This window comes from Columba livia, chromosome 4, assembly GCF_036013475.1.
Source record: "Columba livia isolate bColLiv1 breed racing homer chromosome 4, bColLiv1.pat.W.v2, whole genome shotgun sequence".
NCBI classification, from domain to species: Eukaryota; Metazoa; Chordata; class Aves; order Columbiformes; family Columbidae; genus Columba; species Columba livia.
The window spans coordinates 15,759,387-15,784,719 of NC_088605.1; the positions used below are offsets into that span (position 1 = coordinate 15,759,387).

Consider the following 25,333-nt stretch of genomic DNA (forward strand, 5'->3'; position numbering starts at 1 on the left):
CAAGGAAGCTGCATCTGATGGTATTTCAGTGAGAGGTGGGCTCCCTAGATCCAGCGGAAAGGCACAGTCTTGCTGCTAAACAGATCATTTCCACTTTTAAATTCTTTGTCATTAAATCAAATTATGAAATTTTAAAATAAATTAGTCATTGGATATTTTCTAATTATTATTAATGTTTCTGCAATATGCAAGAAGGAAGGTCAGAGTGGGGTGCATGGTACTGTGCTGTCAGCACTGCCTTAGACCTGCTACAGTGGTAGGGCTGTAGGGACCATGTCTTTGGTATAGCTTATAGCCACACTAACGGAAGGACAAGTGTGGACACAGGAGAAGCCCAAACAGTAAGTTGTACTGCTTTCTTCTGCTGTTTTAATGTTATGAATTAAAAATGTGCAGTACCACGCACACAAATTGAGAACAAAGCTAAGTCAGAGCAGGAGCATGTGAGTGAAACCCAGACCCACTGAAATAGTGGCAAACTTTTCATGGATTAAGAGCCACCAGTATTTTGCTGCAGATGTGTCTCTTTTCCTAGGCTATAGCAGCGCTATTCGCCCAGAAGAAGGGAAACATGGGAAGGAAATTTACACCTCTGCCCTTGATAGTGACAGGGAACTCTTTAAACTGGGCTCAGCCAGCAAGCCAAAATAAAGAATGGTGGAAGGGAAAGTCGAATGCATTTTTCAGTACTGACAGCGGGACTTGGTAGTTACTTTTCCTGACTTCAACACATTTTGTAACACACAGTGAGAGCAAGGCATCAAACTTCTATTCCTGCCTTCAAAAATCACAAGTGCAGCTATACAAAAATAAGTAAATAACAGTTGTTTGTCCTTTTGCTCAGGTTCCTGCCTCTACCTCAGGACTTTTCCTAGGAGCACCTATCTCAACGGTTTGGATCTCATGACTTTCATTTCCTGCAGTCTGTAGGTACTTTCCTAGGAACACTCAAAAGCAATGAGAAAGTATTGACATTTTGATAAGAAAAGCGCAGAGATACAACATGCCCTCCAGAGCAATATGCTGTCAGCAGGCCACCTGGCAAAGGGGGCCAAGTGGCCTCCTACAAGGGTGACTCGTTTTTCTTCCCATTACTTCTTGCTCAGTGCAGGGAACAAGGGGAAGTGAAGGGCCTGATCCAGTTTATTGATGCAACACAAAATCTCTCTGCTGGATTTGGCTTCACCATAGATTTTGGCAGCAGTTCAGCCTTTAACATTTTCTACCCTTGAAGAGATGTTAGCTGCTATTAGCCCTGGTGACAGGTTCTTCTTTTTCCTTTTTAACCTGTAATACTTTTCCATTTGGAGTTGTCTGTGGGATAACCAAGTTAACACTTTGCTCTGGGGTGACATTTTCATTTCCAGTCTACAATCTTGTAATGAAAGTAGCTTACATTGACATATTCCTCCCTATGCTTCTGACTCCTGTGGAGGTCTCATAACTTCTCCATAAAATGCTGTGGGCCTGAACTCTACATATGACCTTTTGTGCTCTCTTGTTTTTTTTCCAGTCTCATTGCAACTCTTCCTTGTTTTATTCAGCGTGTGTAGGTTGATAGACAGGAACACTTCAAAGCCTTGGTCAGGAATGAACACTGTTGCTCCTAGCAGAGAGTCTCTGCTTTGACAGATGTGCCTCTCAAAGCAACTGTGGCTGCATTTTGTGATGCAGCAGGGCATGTTGTACCAGCTGTTGTCAGTACAGGGGAAATCAAGACCTCTCTGCATGCCTCTACTTCTTCCTGTAAATCTGTATGTGGGAACTGCAGTCCTAGGTAAGGCAAGTTCTAACAGGACATGCTAATGAACTACAGAAAGAAAAAGAGATTTTTTTTTTTTTTTCAGGTTACATGGGCTAAGAAAGAGACCTGGTCAAAAGCCCAGTAGGAATCTCACTTCTATCGTCAACAGTCTTTCTACCAGAACCTAAATTAACTGCCCATCTGTTCCATCAAGTGATGTTTCGTATACCTCATAAGGTGCCAATTCTTCATGGGGACAGAACATCTCTAGCAGCTGAGGGGCATTCCCATTCTCTGTGCAGCTGTCCACAAGACATTAGGTGAGCAATTGCAGGTTTGATGGATAAGAGAATCTGATATGTTTTCAAGAGGGGGCATTTATTCAGAGATTTGCAAAAACAACTGGGTTTCTTGCACCATCCATCTCCCCCAAGACTTCCTATGTATCTTGGCCTAAACTTCAGCTAAGTGTGTTTTGCCCAGTGTCTGGAGAATGCAAAGGTTGCACACACACCAAGACTCCAAGAAAGCAATGAGAGAGTAAATGAGAAGGAACAGGGAAAAGAAAAGCCTATTGCTTTGTATCTCTACGAAAAGCATTGAATTCCAGTGTTCCCTCTGTTCATGTCTTGCTGTGCTCTCTCTAATATAATCTATAAACTCCTCAGTGCAGACACCTGTTTGTTTTAATTGCACTCAAAAGGTGTTCTTTGAATAAATAGCAACAATAATATTGTGCAACAGTGGTATTTACCATAGCTAAAGCAGACAATGGGGAGTTCCCTAACCCAGAGCAAAGAGTTAAGAAGGATGTCACAAGTGCAGCACAATTAAAAGGTGCTAATATCATTAATTATTATTAACACTTCTGTTTCTGTAGCAGAAGGAGCTACAAGCACATTCATATCCCAGTGCTACACAGTGTTGCTCAAAAGCATAATAATATCATCCTGCCCTGACAATGAATACATCCAAAGACTTCTCTTGCAAAGCGTTCACCTCTGAAAAGCAGCTTGCAGAACTCTTAGGCAATGCAGACAGAAGAATAATGTTCGCATTATACAGATGGGGAACATGGAGATTTGCATTAGCTCACAAAGAAAACCTGGAGCAGTGCAGTGAATCCAGATCTCCTGGTACCTAGTTCTGTACATTAACTACTAGGTCGTCCTTAAGTTATGCTTAACAGTACTGCACATTTCCCAAAGTTTCTTCAGTGTTGAATCTTCTAGCAAATCAAAACTGAGAAATCTAAATTTAATTCTCTTGAACAGATGCTGGATTCAATTTCCTAAAAGTTTAAGATATAAAGCATAATACTATGTGTATAGTGAGAATAAAAGAGGAGTCTTAAAGATAAAATTAATGAGACTCAGATAGAAAATGATAGTACAAACTTTCTACCTCCTGTTTTAGTAAGGGCTAAAAACTCTATCAGAAAAATGTTACTACATCAAATATTACATGACTGCAGGACATACGTGACTCTTAAACAACAGTTATTGTTTTTTGGGAATTCTTTTCCTCAACTATTTCACTTAACATGCATGTTTATATTTTGTATATGTTTGTAACTTTTAAAGTGTAAAATTTGTTCTATTTCATCTTTATTTTTCTGGACCCTAACATTTGCTTTTTATATTGTCTGAGAATATCATTTAGGAAAAGAAGAAAGTGAAATTTTTTAGGGGTATAAGATACACATGTTCGTGTTTTGTACAAGCCAAGAAGAAAACAATTAACTCCACAATTAATTCCTTCCCTTTCAAACTGCTGATGGGGTACTGCTAAAATGAAAATCTAAAGAGTTAGTTCTTTTTCTATACTTTGATATGGCTAGAAGTGCCAAAACAGTAATACTCCAGAGCTTCTCTTCTGTCTGATCTCTTAGGATGAAAATTTATTTCTTGGATAATTTCTTACTGCCAAGTCTGCCTGCACCAGCTCAGGTTTTTAATGCAGAAATTTCCTCATTAAATCTCTGGTAGGTTAATCAAAATATCTGCCAGCATAATAATACTCAATGCTAGTATACTTTTTAATATCACAAATTGTATTAAAATAATGCTTACTTCAGATTGTAAATCAAGCACTCCAAAGGTAGGAAGTGCTAATATTAATAGAGATTTTGGAACTAGTGGTACTACTGACAAGACCACCCAGAATGATAGTTTTTAGCTAGTTGATCACCACCTGTTTTCTCACAGGACCCATGTGCTCTCAGTGCAATGAACTATGTTTTATGCACTACTTGCTAAGCAACAACTTAAAGGCTAAAATTCATAAAGGTAAACTATCTCATGATGGAATGAACAATTTTCCATTAAGGGTTCTGGACACAAGGAAGTAAATGGACTTCTGGATGGATTCACCAATTTTCTTCTGACTTTTATTCTCCTGCCTCAAACTCTATTCATGGAGCTATTTCCTGAAAATATATGTATTTTTGTTCAGTGTTTTGTGTCCATATTTGCTGATGAAATTAGAGACTGGGGGAAATTAACACACAACCTCTGTTGGAATATGTCTGTACCATGATTCTACAACTAGAAGGCTCTCACACTTTCAGGCTGTGTAATTCAGTCTTCGGGGTCTGTCTGAGTTCTTGCCTTTGGTTCTTCCTTGCTGCTGGCTTCCTGCTGAGACATGAAGTCCTGTTGTTCCCCTTTATTGTTGTTGTGGGTTTTTTCTTCTAATCCTGTGTCAAACCAGATTATAGATGAGATCATAAGTCACATCATGACCTCTGTGTGGAGGTGGCATCTGACTGCTGCTCTTCTGCAGTTTTCTGATTCCCTTTCTTTGCTTTCCAGATCTGCAGTGACTGTGATCTATGGTTCTCGGCAGCCTGTGTGGTTGTCTTTTCCTTGCTTTCCATGGTTAGGCCAATGGCAATGGAGAATGTAGTTATCTTTGTGGTTTCTTGACTTCCTTTGTGTCCTCCTAGGGCCAGCAGCTAACTGCACCTTGTGGGCTGCAGAGTCTCTGACCTCTGAGTAATGAGAAGAAATATTCCCTACATAATGACAGGGTGCATTGCAAGGAGGCTCAACCATGCAATCAGGAAAGCCTTCTGGGATCTCTCAGCTGTGTCATCTCCGTCTTGTGTCGTTTGTCTGTCTCAACCATGACAGTCTTGGTTCTCTTCAGTGATGACTGTAATAATCTAATACAGAGGCTGAATCTGCAGGAGAGATATATTTTCCTCACCTCCCTGTTTGGTATCAGTGCACCTTCAATACACTGTGGCTTAGTATCTGAACAAGGTGTGAAAGATACGCTTCTACATAACATCGCTGCAGTTTCTTGGTGACAATTCTTCTTTATTGTCCTGTAGACAATACATCTTCCAGAAATAGTGTAATTCCATACTCTGAGTATGGCATTAAAATGAGAAAGGCATGTTGCAGCCTTTTTCCAGAGCTGGGCTGCAATTTCAAAAAGTTCTCCTTGCTGGAGAAGGGTACACCCTTTTCACACTTCTCACTGTTCTCTCCAAATTCAGAAACTAAAATAGTTTTCTTTCACTAGCTTTTGTATATTTATCCATTTCACAATGGAAACTCTTAAGTCTGCTCACATTACTGCTCTTTCCACACTGTAGTCATCCTACACTCAGTAGGAGTGAATTTATGACACTTGCAATCTAGTGAATTCTGGAGTGCAAGCACTCTTCTTGCTATATTCTCATCAGCATTACAATCACCATCCACGAAAGTCTACATACAGCAGAAAAGCATCCAACTAATGCAGATGTCTGCTGTGCAGAAAGTGAGTCCACATCTGAGTTAGTCCCCTTAAGGTTATCTTACAGGAAAGAAACAGGAACTCTTACATCACTGTGCCGTTCCTCTTAGAGTAGACAGGTAAAATAGGTCAGATGAATCACCACTTAAAAGTGCCTATTTCTAACCACAGAATACAAATTGAGTCCTAGGTGACTTGTGTAGCTGCTGGCATCTGCATTGTAGATGCATTTAAATGAGATGAAACCCTCTCCCGGAGCCTGTTTCAGGTATTGACTCTCCTAATCAGTTTTTCGTCTCTTACAGCACAGGAGACCTGATGTCCACTAGATGGTCTGAGTGCAGCATGCAGTGGTTTCCTCATGAAGCCTTCCAATGACCCGTCATCATCCTACGTATCCTGCTGACCCTCAAATTAAACTGGTAAAGATATTTTTCTTTAAAAAACACAGCAAATCTTTATTTGTTTAAGAAATCCACCAACAAATGGTTTAGTGTTCTGGTTACTGGACAGCTTCAGTTCAGAGCAGTCCTGCTTCTGAAGTTGGAGTCCCCTGGTAGAGGAAATGCAAGCTTTCTGTGGCCAGAGTGATAATAAGTGAAAAGTCACTAGTTCTGTCACTGCTAGGGTTACACAACAACAAGATGTGGTTACAGATGCAAAAACATGTCTCTTTTCTTCCCTAGATGAACGTGGTGACCCCTTTTTGGTGATGCCTGCCATGTCAAATTTCAGCTTGAGCACCTGAAGCTTGGCAGAGAGTAAGCAACAGAAAGTGGGATCTCTTCAGGGCAAGGGATGGATGACATTAATAATAGACACTGCTACCAGCTCTTTCCTAGTTGCTCACTGACAAGGCTTTATTTCTGGTCTTTCCTATGCTTAATTTAAAATCAGGGGTCCCTCAATCCCTGGTGATTTTCTTGGATCAGATAGATTGGTATAGTTACACTGAAATACCATGAACAATATTTTTTTTTCATTAGAAGGAATAATTTCCTTCCTTAACTTGCAGAGTCATGCTCTTAGCAACGAGGAGCCAAAGGCAGGTTCTATTCCTGTTATCATAAAGGTGAAATTCCCAACTTCTGTCTTTCCTGTTAAGGCCCTGCACAGGTGAGTCGTCCTGAATCACTGCAGCAGGACCTCAATAGTGGACAGAGCTTGGGCTATCCCTTTAAAGTACCCACATCCTTTTCTCCTTACAGACTTAGGATCTATTGTTTTTTTTCTTCTTGGAGGCTGGAGAGAAAATGATTTAGTCCCAGTTCCTCTTCTGACTTGCAGCAATGCAATACCTCCAACCTCTGAATGTCTTTGAAAAATCCATTGCTAATTCTAACATTGTTTTTCAGTTTGGAGCTATCTGACTGATTTATAACAGTTTCAAAGGGAACAGAGCACCCCATCTATTATCAATCAAACCTCACCTCTTGTTAAACTGTAGAAAGAGTATTCCGGCTGTAGGGCTGTTACTCACTAGGCACCATGTACCAGCAGAGAGATTAGAGGTCTTGAACTTTACAGAGAGCACTCTCACAGCACTCACTGAGTTACGTACTGTTGCAACAAATTCCCCATGCATTATGATGAGACTATGCTACACTAATGTAGGAAAAGTGTTATTTTCAATCAAATTTTTGGTGGGCGGGGATATGATAATAAGTTTTGATGCTGGTCTGTTACTTGCAACACCAAATGTATCATGAAGCAGGAAAAAACTTCAGAAATGTAGGACTCCCAGAATAGCTGTTTCCTCAAGGGCCTGAGGGCGGAATTCATCTTACTGGACTTTAATCTAAAATCCAAACAACTAGCCCAAAGTAGTTTGTGATATTTTTTATGGCAGATGGGATGAACATTCCTTTGGAGGTGCCTGTTTTTGTCTTCTGACTATACAAGGGACCTAGACAACCACTTCGATTCATTCTTAATATTTAGATGGGTGAAATCAATTGAGAGGAATCCCATCCTAATCCTATGTTGGGACTCCCATAATCCCTAATTTATGGAAGTAAAGAATGGCAAAAGAGCAGTTTAGCAGTCCCATGTTTCTGTCTCTGAAGAGACTGGTATCATGCCAATGTATAGTCTTTGAAGATATGGAACACAGTTTGTTTTCTTCATGTCAGGTTGTTTGTTTGGTTAGTTTTTTTATTCCAAGTTTGTTTTTTTCCTTAATCATCCTCAACAAACGTGTAAGGCTTTCTTCCCACCAACAAGGCAAGTAATAAACATGGCTAAAAATCCAGGATGTGTGTGGGAAACCTAGGGAAAAGAAACTTCTTTAACAGTATCTACAACAGATCATGCCCAACTATTTTATCCTCACACCAGCTGGTGTGCTACAGACACCACAATTCAGCCTTTTTTGCTAGTACTTTTAATTGACCTGGAGTTGGTCAGCATTAGAAAGCTGCAGAGAATCTTTAGAGCTGCACAACAGCTGTGGAGTAGAAGATGGCAATTAATGTTTTGCTAGTCCCTCCCTTGCAAACCCCAATGTGATATAACACAACACAAAGCTGAAATGATACCATAGCTGCAGCAGAGTTCTGCACCTCCTGTAAGTGAGCCAAGGTAAAAGGCACCTTACTGAAACAAAGGATTTTGAACACTGAAAGATTAAAAAAACCAAAAACAAACTAGGTCATTTTGATACTTGCAAATCATTTTTTTTTTCCATGTAACATATTAATCCATGAGAAAAGTGAGAGATTTAATGCGATATATCACTTTAGAGTAAAATCTTCTTTATTAAAATGCTAGAATTTTCCTGAGAGATAAAATTTCCAACTTCAAGCAGCCTGCGTCCTGATATTTCATTCTGAAATCCTGTAGAATGTAAACACAAATTGTGCGGAATTAATTCTTCACCATTTTAGTCATATGTTTAACCCTACACAGACTCCAGCCTTGCAGCACTATGTAAGGAGGGAGGCTCACAGTCCAGTTTCTGAGAACTCACCGGTGGCTGTGGAGCAGCTGGTCTCTGCCCAGACTTTCTGCCTGCCACCTGCCCATGACAGGTGGAACCTGGGTAACAAAGCTTATCCTAAACTTGAGCATTGCATTCACATGCAATGTGGATGCTTATTTTTGCCATAGGAGAAATCCTGCTCACTCGCTCCAGTGATGAATTTTCCTGCCTTCAACGGGACTTGTCATCTGGAAAAACCACCAGAGAAAGACAGCACTGGCCCAAGAGCAAAATGTTGCTCTCCTCACTACTAAAAGACGAGCTTTTTGAAGTGATCAAAATAAGTTTCAATGACATTTGACTCTTAAGTCTATGTATAGCAAAACAAACCAATAAAACTCCACTTTCTCCCCCTTCTCCCCTTTTGATTTACAAAGGTGGAAACTTTCAGGATGTCTTAGCTGTAGACAATAAAACATTTTTCAAAAACACATTAAGAGTGTCAAAAACCACCTTTGAGATGAGTAACATCTTTTAAAGTAATGGGCTAAATCAAACCAAAACCTTTGCTGACATTTTGATTGCATTTGTGTTAGTCGGTATAATGAAAAATTAACTTTACACATAAAAAATTTATTGTAGCTTCTTTTATTGCCTAGGAAGGAAAGTTTAGTGTAGCCAACCGAACCATGCTTCTTCATGGGTTGTCACTTGATACACTTTATTATTGTAACTTATGGGGATGTTTGTAAGCAAAGGAGTGTTATTTATTCTGCAGTACTTCCATTTGCTCACTCATTACGCTCATCATGGCTCTATGTAATAAACTTCATAATATCACACATTAATGGGGTTGTTTAAACTATAACTACTATAAGTTAATGTGCAAATGCCTTCCAGTTTTCCCAAGTTTACTCGCAATTTTGAAATAATGTTCAAGACGTGCTCTGAGTCTGGGAAGAATCACACACTTTAGTGCAATAATGTATGAGGAAATGCAAAATTATTTAATAAATACAGAAGAATTGACATTAATGTCTGTATATCATTGAGTGTGTCTATTCATTAAAATGATTGCTTGCTACTTACTTGTGGCAGATAAAACATATTTAGTGCCATTTCATGCAAATTGCTCTGATAAATACTTGCCCAAACCACTGCAAACTTTGGAAATAGTTAGAATATTGTTGAAGTCTCAGCTGTTTTCCTAAGAGTTAGCAAAAAATGAGGAACAGCTAAAATGCAGTTACCCACAGGCAAGAACTCTGGCAATTAACTTTATTATTGCTTATTATGTATTTTCTTTTGCATGCTGACCCGATCTATAGATCCATAATTCTCCTGCATGCTTTCTGCTTGAAGGCTTTTTTGAAACAAAAGCTTGAGAACTTAGCAAGTAATTCCTAAGAAAGTAATTTTTATAAGAAACTGTTATTTTCTGATCAACTTAAAAGTACACTGAATATTTTTTCCTCCGTTCTTGAAACCAGAATGTGCATGTGTGATCAATAATGTAGGAAGTATCTGAGTACTGAAGACACACAGTTTTTCTGTTGTCTAATAGAAGTAATCAAACTTTCCATGATACCATGACTTTGTGCTGAAATTGATAAATTTCAACCTGGCTTTTTAACTCATGAGTCTCACACAACGTAATTGTTCTTTAAATAAATTTTTAGCCATCTAGCAGAGTACAAACAGTGTGTATTAAAAACTTGATAAGGTGAAATTATATCACTTTCAAAATCAGATGTTCCCATTATTCAAAAGAAGCCATTGATTTTTCCGAGTCCTTCCTTATCCTCCTGAGAATGACAGCTAGTGATGAGAAAGCCTCTTGCTAAAAGACTGTGATGTAAATTTGAAACACCATTTTACATGACAGATGATAGCTGTTAATTTGTGAAGAGATGTGTGTGCTTTAGTGCATATGCCTATAAGTGAAAAGTCCAACAACAGAACAACTCAAGCTTAAGTAAAGAAATAACCGGGTGCTGGGGATACCTAGTGCTCCTTGAAGGTCAATTACTCTCATTTTATGTGAGCTATCCCTGGCTTGCTTGCTACCACCTTGCTTCAGATTTGGGTTCCCCCTGCATTTCATTATAACACATAAAAGGACAGGGTCTTCTGTTTCAAAATGGCCCTGAAAAGTTCAGATCAAAGGCCTTTTAAATTCCATTATCTGAAATGCAGAAATTCTCTATGAAATGCTGCCAAGCATTGCCATGGCAACATGATGTCACCTGGTGACAGAACAAACATCACAGCATTTAGCTGAGACTGTGTTGCTTCCTCTATGAGCAAAAGGTGATTTTGAAAGTGAGGGCCCAGCTAAGCGAAGGAACATCCGCAATCTAAACATTTTCACTCACCTTCTGGGGGAGAGAAACAGCTTTCACTTCTTGTCTCTGAACACGGGGCAGGGTCCAAATCACACGGACAGGAGATGCACATTATCAAGAAGGAAGAGTGAACAGAGGATAAGCGTTATCACCTAGTACATGCCTTAAAGGCATGTGAGAAGGGATAGCTGGGGGCCCAACTCTGCAGAGCACGCGTCCCCAGGGCACGGGTGAGGCAGCAGCTGCTCAGGGGCTCACCTGTCACGCTGCACACAACAGATGATATTTTACTATATTTAGCTATTTGCATACAATTCTGACATGCTTTAAATGCCAACTTGTGTTTTCACTTTGGGTGCCTGGAGGATTTTAGACTGAGCTTTAAACTTGTGAGGGTGGATCCGTGTTAGTGGGTGCATTGCTTTACTATTATGGGCCTCGGCCAAGAGAAAAGCCCAAGTCAATATGATTTTCCTCCAAGCTTTAAATAACCCTCAGAGTAAGACAACAAGTACAGAAATTACCCACAGAATCTGCTACAGGATGAACAAAAATAAGATATTTTGGCATGAATTGGAGGTGAAGAAAACAGTAAAGGGGCTGCTGGAATCTTGGGAATTAGAAGTCCTCCACAGAGCAATTTGCAGCATCCTCTGGAGAAGTTTAACTATAGTACATATAAATTTTCCTTTTTTCTTTTTTTTTTTTTTTTTTTTTTCCCTCAAATATTTCTGGCTTCTTTAGTGTTTCTAAATTCTGGAAACCAGAGCGTCTGCTCAGAGGTGCGAGGCAGAACCAAAGCTGTGCTGTGCTGCACTGAGGATCTTTTGCAAATGTGCATGTCAAAGTTCTCACTAGTTTTAATTTGAGTTCACAGTCCTTGAGGCATCAGTGAAACTAACACCTCATAATGAAAACCAGGCAAAACTGCAAGGGAAATGTGATTTCAATATTTACAGCAAAATTCAGGCACATTTCAAAGCTGTGAGCCATCCCAGCTTTGTTGGTTTTATTTGAATTTCCACTGAGAACACTTGGAATAGTTATATTTTGGATATTCATCTCTTCTGTATTCTTCAAAATAAGATAGATTGCTCCATATCTGTTGTAGTATAAATAAGACAATGTTGTAACAGAGAGGAACTGTAAAAAACACATTTATAAACACTTGAAATCATGCAAGATTGTTAAGTATCCTTCTTGTGCTGATATTCTTGAGGTTTTGCTTTTTCTAGAGAGATCTTAAAATATTAAATTGGAATATGTTAATTCTGGCCTTTTACCATCTTTGCTGATACAATTTGAGAAGTACAATCCCTTCTCCTCTCCTAGTTTTCTTCTGTTGTTGATTTTAAACCAACATAAGTTAGTTGTACATCTCCTCACACTAGCGAAAACTACAACCCAGGTCTCTTGAGTCCAACTCCTCACCATATAATTCCACACTGTATCACTCATCTTGTAGACCTACTGAGCTCTATTTTAAACTTCACTACAGTGATTAGGAGACTTGTCCAGAATCTCATTTTTCTAATAACTAATTTCCAGTCTGTGTGTATTCACACTTTCTTGCTAAGTTCCATTGAGTTTTCTCATTAAGGCAGGTGGAAGGCAAAACCTGCTCTATCCCTACTATTGACAATCCATCTTGTCTAACTATTTATATAACTGCTTTTTGATAAGTAATTTTGCTGCTCTACATTTTAACAAACACATCACCCTTACCTCTCCAAGACAAGTGGGAAATTTTATGTTTGTACTTCAGTGGCAATTTTTTGCAGCGAAACCGAGCTGTTTGCCAGGGCATACTATTGTTCCCCACCACGACCAGCTGGGGTGAAGTCAATGAAGACTAACCTGGGCTATTGTGGCTTTTCACTTTGGAAGGCACTTATTTTCTTTGTATCCAGTCATGATTACTCCCCGCTTTTTGAGGATTTAGCTGACAACAGTTGTTGTTCAGCATCTCTCAAGTGCAGGTTTTGTATGAAGATACTGAACCTTGGTTTCAGGCGTCCACCTCTTGCCTTTAAACACTTGCAATGGGGATCTGGTCCTGAAGGAGTACCTTGGATGGCATATGTACTGCTGTGTTCAGCGATGGTGGAAAATGTGAAGGAGTTTGGCAGTCAAGATAAAGAGCTATTACACTGTCCAGTTCATGATAACGGTCTGCTGCGAGTCCTATTAATATTTCGTTGGGTGTGTGTGTTAACTGTTTAGCTGCAGTCAGATTTCACAAGATTGTTGAGTTAATGTTACATGAATTATACATGGTTTATAAAATTATTATTTAATCAGTGGAAAATTAAGTTCATAGATGTTTCCCAAATCTGAACTAGGACATTCATCAGCAGAACTGCTAAATTTTTAATCAACTCTGCTGTACTTGATGTAGCCATATTCTAAATTGCCCTCTCTCTGCCGGTCCCCTTGTTGCAATATATATCTTAGTGTTATCAGTTCTCATTGCTAATTGATTTTTTCAGCTTAGATTTAAGGCAGAATGACCTGTCATTTGGTATTTTCATCAAAGGATAGTCTTACTTACTTTCAACAGAAGTGCTTTAAATATTAGGATGAGTGATTTCAAATGCTGTCCAAATTTCTTCAAGCTATTCAAACTGCCAGATACTTAGAGGCATCTTTTAAAAGAAAACTTGTGGCAGAGGTATAAAGAGGAAGGATTTTTGCTTATCTTGATGTTGAGGAACAGTTTGAAACACTCTGGCCTGGATTTGTTTTGGGATTTGGTTGCTTAACTCATTTCTGGAAAAGGTCAAGATGAGAAGAAGCAATGAGTAATAGGGTTTCTCCAGGTATTTAACTGTCTACCACTCCATGAAAGAATTGAGTTGCAAATGAAATTTCTCCTCTTCTGTAAAAACCTTTGGGAACTCTGTTTCATGAAAGTAATGAGAAAAATATTTCCAAATATGAGAAAAGTATCAGACAATTTACTGTGGGAATAACCTGAAAATCTAGATACTATGGCTTGTTAGAGTCATACCAGGTAGTAGAGAGAGGGTGATGGCTTCACAGCCCTTGTTTCTCACATCCCACTGGGCAAGCTTTTCAGGAGGGTCAGTACGAGAAGATGGGAAGCCTTTTCTGGTGGAGACAGATTCATTTTGTCCATTTAGTTTTACAAGCGACCCAGTCTGTTCCTAAATAAATTTGGGATACATGTAGGAAGCCAAGAAATCTTGTCTTTACTTACCCGAACATACACTTAGCTAAATCTCCTTGCAAGCACTATCTGTCTGTACAAGTATTTTATAAAGCTCACTATGCATTTTTAGGCACCCTATATTTGCTTATCATCAGAACAGGGTTCACCCTTCCTTGGGACTTCAACCTATTACTTATTACTTCTGAATGGCATGACTTGACATAGTAGGACTGCAGTCTAAAGCTAAGAGTGAATTTTTTAGGGACAATCAGGCCTTGAATCTGGCAGCCAAGTTTAAGGCAAGCTAGAGATTTTTACATATGGGTGTAATGTAAATTAAAAAAAATATTGTCCATGTGGAAAACTTTTTGAACGTTGAGTTTCAAAATTTATCAAAGGTTGGTTACACTCCTGTGTATCTCTGTAGCCCTAAATTATGGTAGAAATTGAATCTAAAATGTAGTATAAGATGAATATCCATCTCATACATGAATGAAAAGACTAGTATAAATATACACATATAGATATAATAATTTTATTTATAGCAAAGACTTTGAGGATTTCTTGATGTTTACCATGATAAAAGAGATTAATTCATTGACATGAGGTAATAACACAGAGCCAGCTCTATAACAGAAAATGGCTTCACCCAAAGATATAGGAAAAACATTATTTGAAGTTCTAAACCACCATTTATATAGCAGAGAAATGAGCCTACCCATTCACATGTTTGTGTGGAGTTTACCTGTGCACTCCTAAAGTGCCTGTGTGAAACTTGCCTAAGAGTGTCTATTCTTTCTAGAGCAACTTGAGAGCTGGGTATTCAAGCTAGCATTCTGCAAAGTCACATAAAACCATCAATGACCATGATAACTCCTGTATTTACACATTTCCTTGGCCCTGACCTTACCGTCCGAGTACCTGCAACTCTCTCTGATACCAATGCAGTCATGGTGAAGATGACCTCCAGTGCATGCTGAAGTCTCAGTGACAAACACATGCAGGTGTCTGCTGGAGGGAAGACATCCCAATTGCAATCAAGATACTCCTGGGGTTTGTTGTGGTTACATCTATGCTCACACAGAATTTCCTTTATCAGAAAACTCGGACCCTAGGAGGACGGTGAGTGACAAGGACAGAGCTGGGCATGGTCACCACATGGAAAGCAGACCTCCATATGGAGTAGGCCGACTTCAATTAGACTCAGTAGATAGCACTTTGCATTGAGCCTGAATAATATGTGGGTGACTCAGACAGGAATTAATGTGCAATTTTATAATCTCATTCCTAAATTATAATCCTGAATGCTTCTAAAAACACAGGAAAAATTGGAAGCTTTTTCACAGGCATTTTTAGCCCCCAGTGCCCTTTGGTCTTGTGAGGGACAAGTGCAAGGGCCATGCAGAAGCTGCAAGTTAAGAATAGGTGAGGTGCAAAAAGTCCCTTTATTTCCTATGGGTTGTTAAGCAAGATTTGCATGAAACTCAGTATATTGCACATTTTGAATTATATCTCTCCTTATGCTGAGTAGTACTTGAGGAACCAGACATGTAACAGGTCTAATACCCTGAGGTGCCCAAGTCCTCTGTTGTCTCTGGCTCCCAGCAATTTGGGCTACATAATGCCTATGTTTCATCTAAATATTGATAGTGCAAACTCAAGTGTATGTCTCATCCTAGAGCATGTGAGGTTTTGGATCTGGTGATGTGGTGTGTATATACACGTGCACTGGCAGAGGGCTTTGGTGAACATAATGATTTAGGCCTCCCAGAGACAGCTGTTGCTACATCATTGTCATGGCAGAAAAGCACTAGCTGCTTAGAAAGACAGGTACATTGACCTCTACCACTTCTTTGGTTCGGTATTTCAGATGTCCTTTTCTTACGCCAAGGTACATTATTGAAGATATCTCTTTAGCCAAATGTTTTGCAGCTAATTTTTAGTTCAGTTTTCAAGTTTAAGCATGCCTCCTCTTTTAATTATCCTGCACCCTAGACACGTGCAGTAATAAAAAGAACCCAGCAACCTAAACCACAGAGACCAGGAAGTCAGTCTTACTGTAATATAATGCTCAGCTCCTCCACTGTTTGGATCATGTGGCACCTGGAGCATCTGGCACTCCTTCCCAGCTTGAACTGAAGAAAATGGCAGATTCTCCACCTAAGATAGAGCCCTGCCATGAATGAGTATAAACTGGGAGAGGAGCAGCTGGAGAGCAGCCCTGAAGAAAGGGATCTGAGGTGCTGGTGGCCAGCAGCTCAATGTGAGCCAGTGGTGTGCCCTGGTAGCCAAGGGGGCAAATAGCATCCTGGAGTGCATCACAGCATGACAAATGGTCCAAGGGGGTGATTGTCCCACTGTATTCAGTGTTGGTGCAACCTCACCTCTCCTGAATCAGGCAAACCTCAGGGAACTGCAAAGACATGGGATCCATACACATCCTGGTGGTCACAGGCTTTTCCACCCACACCTGTGGTCCAAAGCATCCACTTTTCTCTCACCTTGGTTGGGCCTGCGTGACAATTTTGGACATTGGGACAGAGAATTTGCTCACCCCAGAGACTGCCTGGGGAGTCTGTGCTGCAGATCTGAGCAAATTAGTCATGGAGGTGACACCGCTCAAGAACTCAGCATCACCAGAGCTTGTGGAATCTCCATCTGCCAAACTGAAGACATGATTGCGACCGAGGCTCCTGTTACTACCTGCAAGAGAATGGGACCACCCATCCTGTCAGAAAGAGCTGATCCCATCTGGGACCTTTAAGTGATACAAAGATGACAATAAATTAGCTTGTTTGAATCAACCCTGTGGCTGTGAGTGTCTGTGCAACACTTTGTTGGGGAGGGTGGGAAGGCTGTAGGTTGTTGCAGGAGCCTTATAATGGAAATTGTATTCTATTCTATTCTATTCTATTCTATTCTATTCTATTCTATTCTATTCTATTCTATTCTATTCTATTCTATTCTATCCTGTCCTATTCCATTCCATTCCATTCCATTCCATTCCATTCCATTCCATTCCATTCCATTCCATTCCATTCCATTCCATTCCATTCCATTCTTCTGTGCATACTTAACACAAGAACACAACAGAAAGCACAGTAGCAGTTAAGAGCTTCTGAGATGCACAACATATTTGGGTGGAAAGAAATGATATTCTGGAGGTTAGAGATGCTGTGGTGCATGTAAATTTTACTCGCATCTTCCATCCAGATGCTCTGTACTCCTCAAGTTCTTCCATTTCTCCCCATTCTCTTATATATTTGTGTGTCTAATGTAGAAAGATATGGAAAAGATTCAATAAGACAATTGAAATTCTCTGCTGTATGCATAATCCAGCATCTGTTTTGAAACAATTCTTCTCCAGCAATATATTTTGAATACCATGTTCATTTAATGAAAATATTTTTTCACAGTTTTGTAGTTCATTTGACTAATATAAAACTGTGAAAATAAGGACCAGATGCTCAGCTGGAATAAAATTTACACCAGTTGAAAACCTATCCAGAGTTACAAAAACCTCCTATGGTGAAACACAGATGAATGTGTTAAGCCACAAAATGTTATTTCATATCACTCTGAAAGCATGCAGAAAAATAAAGGTCTGCATGGCTTCAATGTAGAATTCTAAATAAACCTTCATTTATTCAAGACATTTCAGGACCCACTTTTCAACTCTTGACAAATCTGAGATGCCTTTTAAGTTTCTAACAAAAGCATAATGATTTGAGGTTTTGTAACAACAGTTTTGTCTTTTTGTGTGTGGGTGGGTTTTTTTCTTTTTTTCTTTTTTTCTTTTTTTCTTTTTTTCTTTTTTTCTTTTTTTTTTTTTTTTTCCCAGATAATGGTCCAAGATTAATTTCACGGATTCTTATCCACTTCCCTACTCTTTGATTTTATTCTGCATGCAGACATAGGACATACATACATGGCATACGTATATCTATGACAAATACTGCTTTTTACACTGCACATCTAAGATCAGATGTAACTAAATATGAAAAGGTTTTCCAATTAAATAGCTTAATCACTTCCATATTCTACAGGTCTATTTTTGTCAATAATACCAGCCTCTGGTTTGCACATGTATTTATTTAATGACAGTCTTTGTTCCCTAAATTGCCAATTGTATTTCTGATTTTCTTTTCATGGTTCTAAGCCAGTTCTTTCAGACTCTATATTAGCTTGTCACCAAAGTTGTTGTTTTCTGTGTTCAGGAGGGGTGTCCTCTTTTTTTCCAGAAGGTTGCATTCAGCAAGCTGGAGAGCAGGTAGTTATTATAGAGATTTTGTATTTTTACAATTAGGGCCCCCTCCTCTTAAAACTTTTCCATGTTCCCTACTTTAAACACATGATCTGTCCCACTGAGCCCAGAGGATTAGCATTAAGCACATGTGTAAATCTGAGCAGTTTCAGAACCTAAGTAGCAGGGGCTTTTTTATTTGTTTGTTTGGGGGGTTTTTACATATATATTTCTGTTCCTAAAGGAATTAATCTAGTGATAAGTGGACACAAAGCAGTTAGTTTCAAAATGCACTGCCAGTTACAGGAGGATTCAACCTGGGCCAAAGTTCTAAGCTGGGACTTGCAAAGTCTGGATCAAGACCTGGCTCTTCTACAGCCTCATGAAATAGCTTTGAATAAATCACTGAGGTTCAGATGCCCAAAGTCCTTCAGCTTCCTATTTCCATGGTTTGAAATTTCTCAAATTGAAGTGCCTTGATGTTCTTGCATATGTAGACAAAAAATCTTGCAGCTGATTGCAGGAAGGCAGAGTGCTATTCACATAAAGAATGAAATTGTAAATGCCCCTACCCATCCATGGTGTTAGCACATATGTACCCATGCCTCAGTGCCTTATGTGTCTAAAAAAAACCAAAGCTGGATCCAGGCAGATCTGAAGTCTTCCAGAGTAGGGCTTACTGCTTTTACATTTCAGGGTGTTTGCAGACATGTTTTTTTTATGGGGGGCACAGATTACAGTTCAGTCTAGGCACTAGGTGCTCTGGTCATGCAAATTAATAAAAAAAATATAGATGAATAATGATGAAATTGGTGTTTAGCTACTGTTTGAATGTGTGCTTGTAAGTATGTAGAAGCTATGTTCTATATCTCTTTATATTCATATATATTTAGCAGTACTGGGCTAATTATCCCATTTGTATTCCAGAGAATTAAGTGAGGCTACAGCAAAGTTTCCTGTGTTCTCCTCACATACCTCTTCAGCCAAACATGAGTCAGAACTGCACTGCTTATTACAATATTATTAGCATAAGTTGTTTTAGTAAAGTAGTAAATAATTCATAAGGAAATCTGCAAAATCAAATATGTTTGCCTTTCCCTCCACTTTCACTGGGTTTGCAGAGAACTGTTCACTTTCTTCAAATATTTGGTTTAAAAATGTAGTAACAGTGCATTGTTTTCCACTCCAGCTGGCCTGTGTGGTTTTTCTTTTCCAAGTAAAACATTTGAAAACTTGGTGCCATAGTGAAAGCAAGGAAAACGTACTGACAACCAAGGTTCTTAATATGTTCTTTAAAGACAGCAGGGCATATAAGACAGGGTGGATCTCAGCTTGCAAGTACCCAGGGCTGAGTTTGCAAGGTGTTTCCACTGAAGTTTCACCATATGCCCACACACTTCTCTAAATAGAGGCAGTGCTGTGACACCTATGCAGTTGCACTCAGTGATGAAAGTCAGGGATCAAATCCCCATTGTAGTGGGCACTATAGAAATTAAAGGGAGACACTGTTCACCAGAGTGTTTACAGTTTTATCCTATTTCTTTTAGTCTAATTTATTTTGGCACCTAGTATTCTAGGCAGGCACACTGCTATAGAATAAACCCTGAAATGTCAATTTAGAAAAGGTCTGGATCCTGTAATGGAAGAATAGCCTCTCTTTTTTATAGACTTTCAAAAGGTTATAGTATTTCCAAAGAGTAGGGATGCCTCCAGACCACTGAGACTGACAACTTAACATATGCCCAGACCGCCTGCAAGCCTCACACAGCACGTCATTCTTCTGGGAAGGAAGAGGCAAGAAGCACAAACCAGCCTTAAGGAAGCACAGTGTGAGCAGATGGTGTTAATTCCAAAGTCAACTCATGCGCCTAAATTCATTCCATCTCAGGAGGGACAAACACACAAGATGGTTGTGTGAGTTTGAACTGTCATTTCCTAGAGCTGATTTGTCCAAACAGGGATGAAACTTTCATTTTTCATTTGAAATGTCAAGTTCAACAAAACCAAGGTTAAAGCCTGCCACAGCTGAATTCAGGTCAAAGCTAGAAGATGAATTGGTTCTGCTAATGAGACATCCAGTTTCAGATTCACTTTTATGTACCAAATCCTCACAGACAACAGAAACATCAAGAATTTGAGGGGAGAAGGAAAAATAAAGTTAGCATTTTAAAAGATCCACATTCATATTCCACTTGAGAGGAAAGCAAACTTCTAAATGTTGCTAAAGCAAAAATAGCTCACAAGAGATCATTTCTTAACCTAAGAACATATTTCTATAATTTGGGACATTCAAAAGTTGCCAAGGAGGCCAGTAGTCAAGGGATGACTCAACTCTTCTGATGTTAGCAGATAAGAAGGTAAGCCCTAGGCTGGGTGTGCAAGCTCCCATGATGATGAACAAAAGAGAGGAAGTGTCTCCAAAGGCAATCCAGACCTCCTGAGACATAAATTTGGCTGGACCCATTTCTCCTCATAGAGTTTCTGTCTTGTTCCGCTGGTGATTAAAGGAAACCAGAGCACCGTCTTGTTTGATAACTTAGTTTTTATGTGGCTAACACCAAGATAAAGAATGTTTTATCCTCAGTGGAAACTTTATATCCTAATTAATACACCGGGATTTTTAAAATACAATTTCCTTTCTGCTGTGTTCTCAGCTGAAGCCTCGTGTGTATCTGAGCTGAACTTCACAGCTTGACATCTTTGACAGCCTATCTTCCATTGTAAGTTTGTACAGCACCAAGCACACTGCTATCAGACAAATAAAAAGAATAATAAAACTCAGTCATGCTTGTATATATAGAAGGCCAATCAATGTAAACATAGGGTTTCTCTGAACAGGAGAAAAGCGGAAGCCAGATGGCATGAAATCATTGATAGCTGTTTCATAAACTTTTCCTGCAATCAAATCTAATTGAAATAACACTAGATTGTAGGCTTTAGCAGGTGGGCAGCACACACAGCTGTTTCTGCTAGTTGATTTCCAAAGAATACATACATAAAACATTTCACAGGGACTGACATACGGGAAAAAAGGTTAGCCCAGATGGAACGCTCTCTTCCAGGCTTTATTTCACCAACACATTTCTGAAGCCTTCGTCTTTAAAAATGTGAACGGAAGTGTTTTTCTTGTACTATTGAACCATTTACAGTCATATACAATGTGGTTGAGAGATATGGCCTGGTGATACAGTGTCTTCAATGTCAATTCATATTTCAAGGCAAGGCAGAGCAGAGAGAGACCTCCTAGTGTCCAGTTCAGTACTTTGCAGTGAGGTAGGATAGATGTAACTGAATTACCTCTGAGAGATATTTCTGTTTCATACTAATCCCCCAAGGAAAGTTTCCACCAGTTTCCTCAGTAGTTTATTCCAGACTTTCCCTGCAGTAATAGTGAGATATTTCTGTAACTTCTAATACAATTAAGCTAATGGTCACACATGGTGAAGGAGAAGAAACAGTTGATACCTTTTTTCTTTTTATCCTTTTACTGTTGAAGGATTTATCACTCCCCACTCCTCCTTCTGTCCTTTACTGCAGACAGGTATCCCATGGCAATACTTCTGAAGGTTGATAGATGAGTTGCAAGAACCAAGTGGGTCTTCATAGAGAGGTCCAGCATCTGAGGTAGGCTTGGCAGAGTTTCCTGTGGCTGACCAGAAAGCTAATTCAACAGTTTGGGCTGAATTTTACTTTGGACTTTCATTTGCACTGGAAACTAAGACTCAAAAGAAAACATGGAGAGGTGAAGGAGAAGTGAGGAAAACCAACTTATGTGGATCAGCTGAGAGCCTATAGGAAAGATAGTGAACTGCAGCACACTTTCTAGGTCCACTACCTAGTGCTTTATGGCTAGATGACATAGTAAAGCTCATACACTTCATGATCTTTATATAGATATACAACATAAAGATCAACATAGTCTCTTCTAATACCATTTGTATCAGAATCTGTGCTTTTAACAGTTCAGTCTAAAGGACAGGAAGCTGCCACTGTCTCAGTAAGAGTAATACAGAAGTGATGGCAAGAGTGTACTCGAGCTTCTCTTCAGATCACATAAATCTTTCACCTTTTACTAAAGGTTTCCATGGAGAGAAACAATTTATTTATAGCAGCCTTCCAGTACTTAAAGGGACCTACAGGAAACATGGGGAGAGACTTTTTGTCAGGGAGTCTAGTGATAGGACAAGCAGCAATGGTTTTAAGCTGAAAGAGAAATGGCCACCAGAAAAAAAAAGCAACAAACAACAAGGTCAAGGGGGCCCTGTATCCTTTCCCTGCCAGACTGAAGGCAGTAGCTCAAGGGAAAGGAGTGAATGGAGGCAAGTCCCCACCTGGGGTGGCAGGCGAAACTCCCCCTTGCCCACCTCGCCTTCCCAGATGCCTGTATACAACAGGTATGATGCTCTAGATGGGGAAGAACAGTCAATGGATGTAGAGGATGAAGGTCCATCTACAGCAGAGGTGCTGACAGGGTCAGAAACACCTACCCCCCTTATTACAACCACCTCCATGAGGAAGAAAAGATGGATTATAGTTGTAGGTGACTTCCTCTCCTTCTGAGAAGAACAGAGGGTCCAACATGCTGGACAGACCCTCCTCTTAGGGAAGTTTCCTGCCTCCCTGTGGCCCGGGTTAAGGACATCACTAGGAAACTTCCCAGTCTGGTAAAGCCCTTGGACTAATACCCATTACTGGTCTTTTATGTGAGTGGTGATGAAGCTGCAACCCATAGTCTGGGGGTGATCAAAAGAGACTTCAGGGCCTAGCTGGACAGGGCTTAGAGCAACACAATCTAGTTAAAGACCTCCCTGCTCATTCCAGGGCGTTGGACTAGATCCCTTGAAGGTCCCTTCCAACCCAAACTATTCTATGATTCCATGATTCTAGAGTAGTTTTACATTAGATATAAGGAAGAAATGATTTACTGTGAGGGTGGTCATATAATGGAAAAGGCTGCCCAGAGAAATTGTGGATGCCTCATCCATAGAACTGCTCAAGGCCAGATTGTATGGGGCTTTGAGTAACCTGATCTAATGGAAGGTGTCTCTGTCCATGGCAGTGGCTTTGGAACTAGGTCCTTTCTGACCCAAACCATTCTATGAGTCTATGATTCTAACAATGGAATTACATGCAAACTATGTTATTTAATAATTATGATCTCTCAGACTGCAGGAGTCTTTGTGGATACTCCTTTGAAAATGTTAGTCCTGAGGTTAATGGCATCTAGCTTGCCTCCCCCAGCCCCAATATATTAGAAATATAATACATACTAGCAGTATACTTGTAAGGCCAGAAGTAGAGGAGGGGAGAGAAAACATCTTTATGTCACTACACAAAATCCCAGTTTTAAATGCTAGGCATGATTGTGGCCACCCCAGTTCATAAAGCAAAAGGTACAATGAAGGGCAGAGAGGAAGAGCAGAGGTTTGAAATGGGTTCAGTCCAAGGAGATATTAAATAGAACTGCACTTTTCAGAACAGAAAAGAAACAGTCTGTGGTTTATAAAATGATGAATGACAAGGAGGAACACACGGAATGATGGCTATTATATCTCATAAGACAAGAACATGGAGGCACCAAATGAAACTATCAGACTGCAGGCTTTACACAAAAAGTACTTCTTCACATAATCCATAACTTGAGATGCCATTGACAGAGGATGCTTCGGAAGCCAAAATTTTAAATGGGTTCAAGAAACAGCTAGAGAAACTCATGGAGTAAATATCTGCTGTGATCTGATAAACACAACAGTGTGGGTCAGGAAGTCCTGACCCACAGAGGTGACCCAGAGAGGTGCCACCCTGGGCTTTCCCTGCTCTCAGGCTCCTTAGGGTTGTTTTTCAGTCATTGCCGGACACCAGGTATGGTGCCTTACAGCCCCTTGCTCCTTCTTTTGCAGTTGCAGATACAGCCTTTGGGTTACTTTAGAAACCAGGTACAGTTCTCAAGCAAAACCCCACTCCCTTCAGAGAGATAGCAGGAAGAAATCAGCACTAGCCCCAAGTTGTGGGAGCAACTGTTTGCAAAAGGCAGTGAGAATCAGCTCTGAGGCGATATGACTCTGCAAGAAATAAAAGAGTGTGAAACAAATGCTTTCAAAAGCACCTGTCTCAGATCTGCAACAGCAAAAACAGGAACACTCAGAAAGAATCAGTGACAAAAGATCCAAAAGAGGCAGTTGGTTCCCTGCAGGGGAGAAAACAAAGTGTTTACAAAGATGCAGAACACTAAATTATCAAAGTGTTCTTTTGACAATATTTCAAATGTAATGTTCATTCCTACATTTATGTGGGAGGCACAATAAAGAGAGAAAAAAGAGCCAGCCCTTGCCTTTAAGGGCATTTGGACTGAAGCAGGTGTAGCATGTCAAGTATGAACAATAGCAAAACAACGAAGAGGAAAAGAGGAAGGGCTGTGGGAGGGGTGGGGGCACAAGGATTATATGTAAATTTGTGGTTGTTTTGAATTACTGGGAAAAAATCTTCATCAGCTTGTTTATTGACTTGCACTCTATCTCTTTACTTGCCTTAAGCTGAACTAGTTATTTCAGGCTGCTGAAGGGGTCTGTTTTGAGTGTGGCCTCATGAAGGTTGATTGTGGAAAGGGGTTTGTAGGAGGCAAATGACTGAAGACAAAAGGAGACATGAAGATAAAGATGCAGAAACAGGGAGGATCTACTGCAGATCTTAGCATTGCTTTTAATAATAGCTGTCCCTCATATTGAGCTTTTCAAGCTTATATTTTGAAGTGTTTTAAATTGAAGTCTGAATAATTTTCTTCACATTATAACAGGACAAATGACATGCTCGGGGTCACTCAGCAGAAAAAAATGCACCGTAGCCAGGCAGAGGATTCATAGGCCCTGAATTCTACTGCCATGTTACCCACGAGCCATGCTGCCCCTTTGCCAGCCTGGACTGTCACCTGCAACATGGAGGTGACGTATTAGGAATTAATTAATCAGCTGCTCTCTCTATAAATAATATGCTGAAATACCTTATCAGCCTGTTTGTAGGGGGAACTGACCTTGGTGGGAGCATGTACATCAGGCAGGGATTTACTGGTGGGATGAAGAGGGTTTAAGCTCTTTTATCCTCCTTGCTGTGAGTACCTGATGTAAAATGGTACTCAGACATGTAATGTAATCTCACCTAGACTGGA

The 25,333-nt window shown here is 39.8% G+C and overlaps 1 long non-coding RNA gene and 1 pseudogene across 1 annotated transcript; both read left to right on the top strand.

The window, feature by feature from the left end:
* The first annotated feature begins 1,743 nt into the window (after positions 1–1,743).
* On the top strand, positions 1,744–9,441 carry LOC135579463 (uncharacterized). The gene is made up of 3 exons (XR_010472612.1): positions 1,744–2,064; positions 5,797–5,913; positions 6,178–9,441. It is a non-coding gene; the product is annotated as an uncharacterized LOC135579463 (long non-coding RNA).
* A 12,766-nt stretch (positions 9,442–22,207) lies between these two features.
* On the top strand, positions 22,208–22,273 carry LOC135579489 (U5 spliceosomal RNA; annotated as a pseudogene).
* The last annotated feature ends 3,060 nt before the right edge of the window (positions 22,274–25,333 follow it).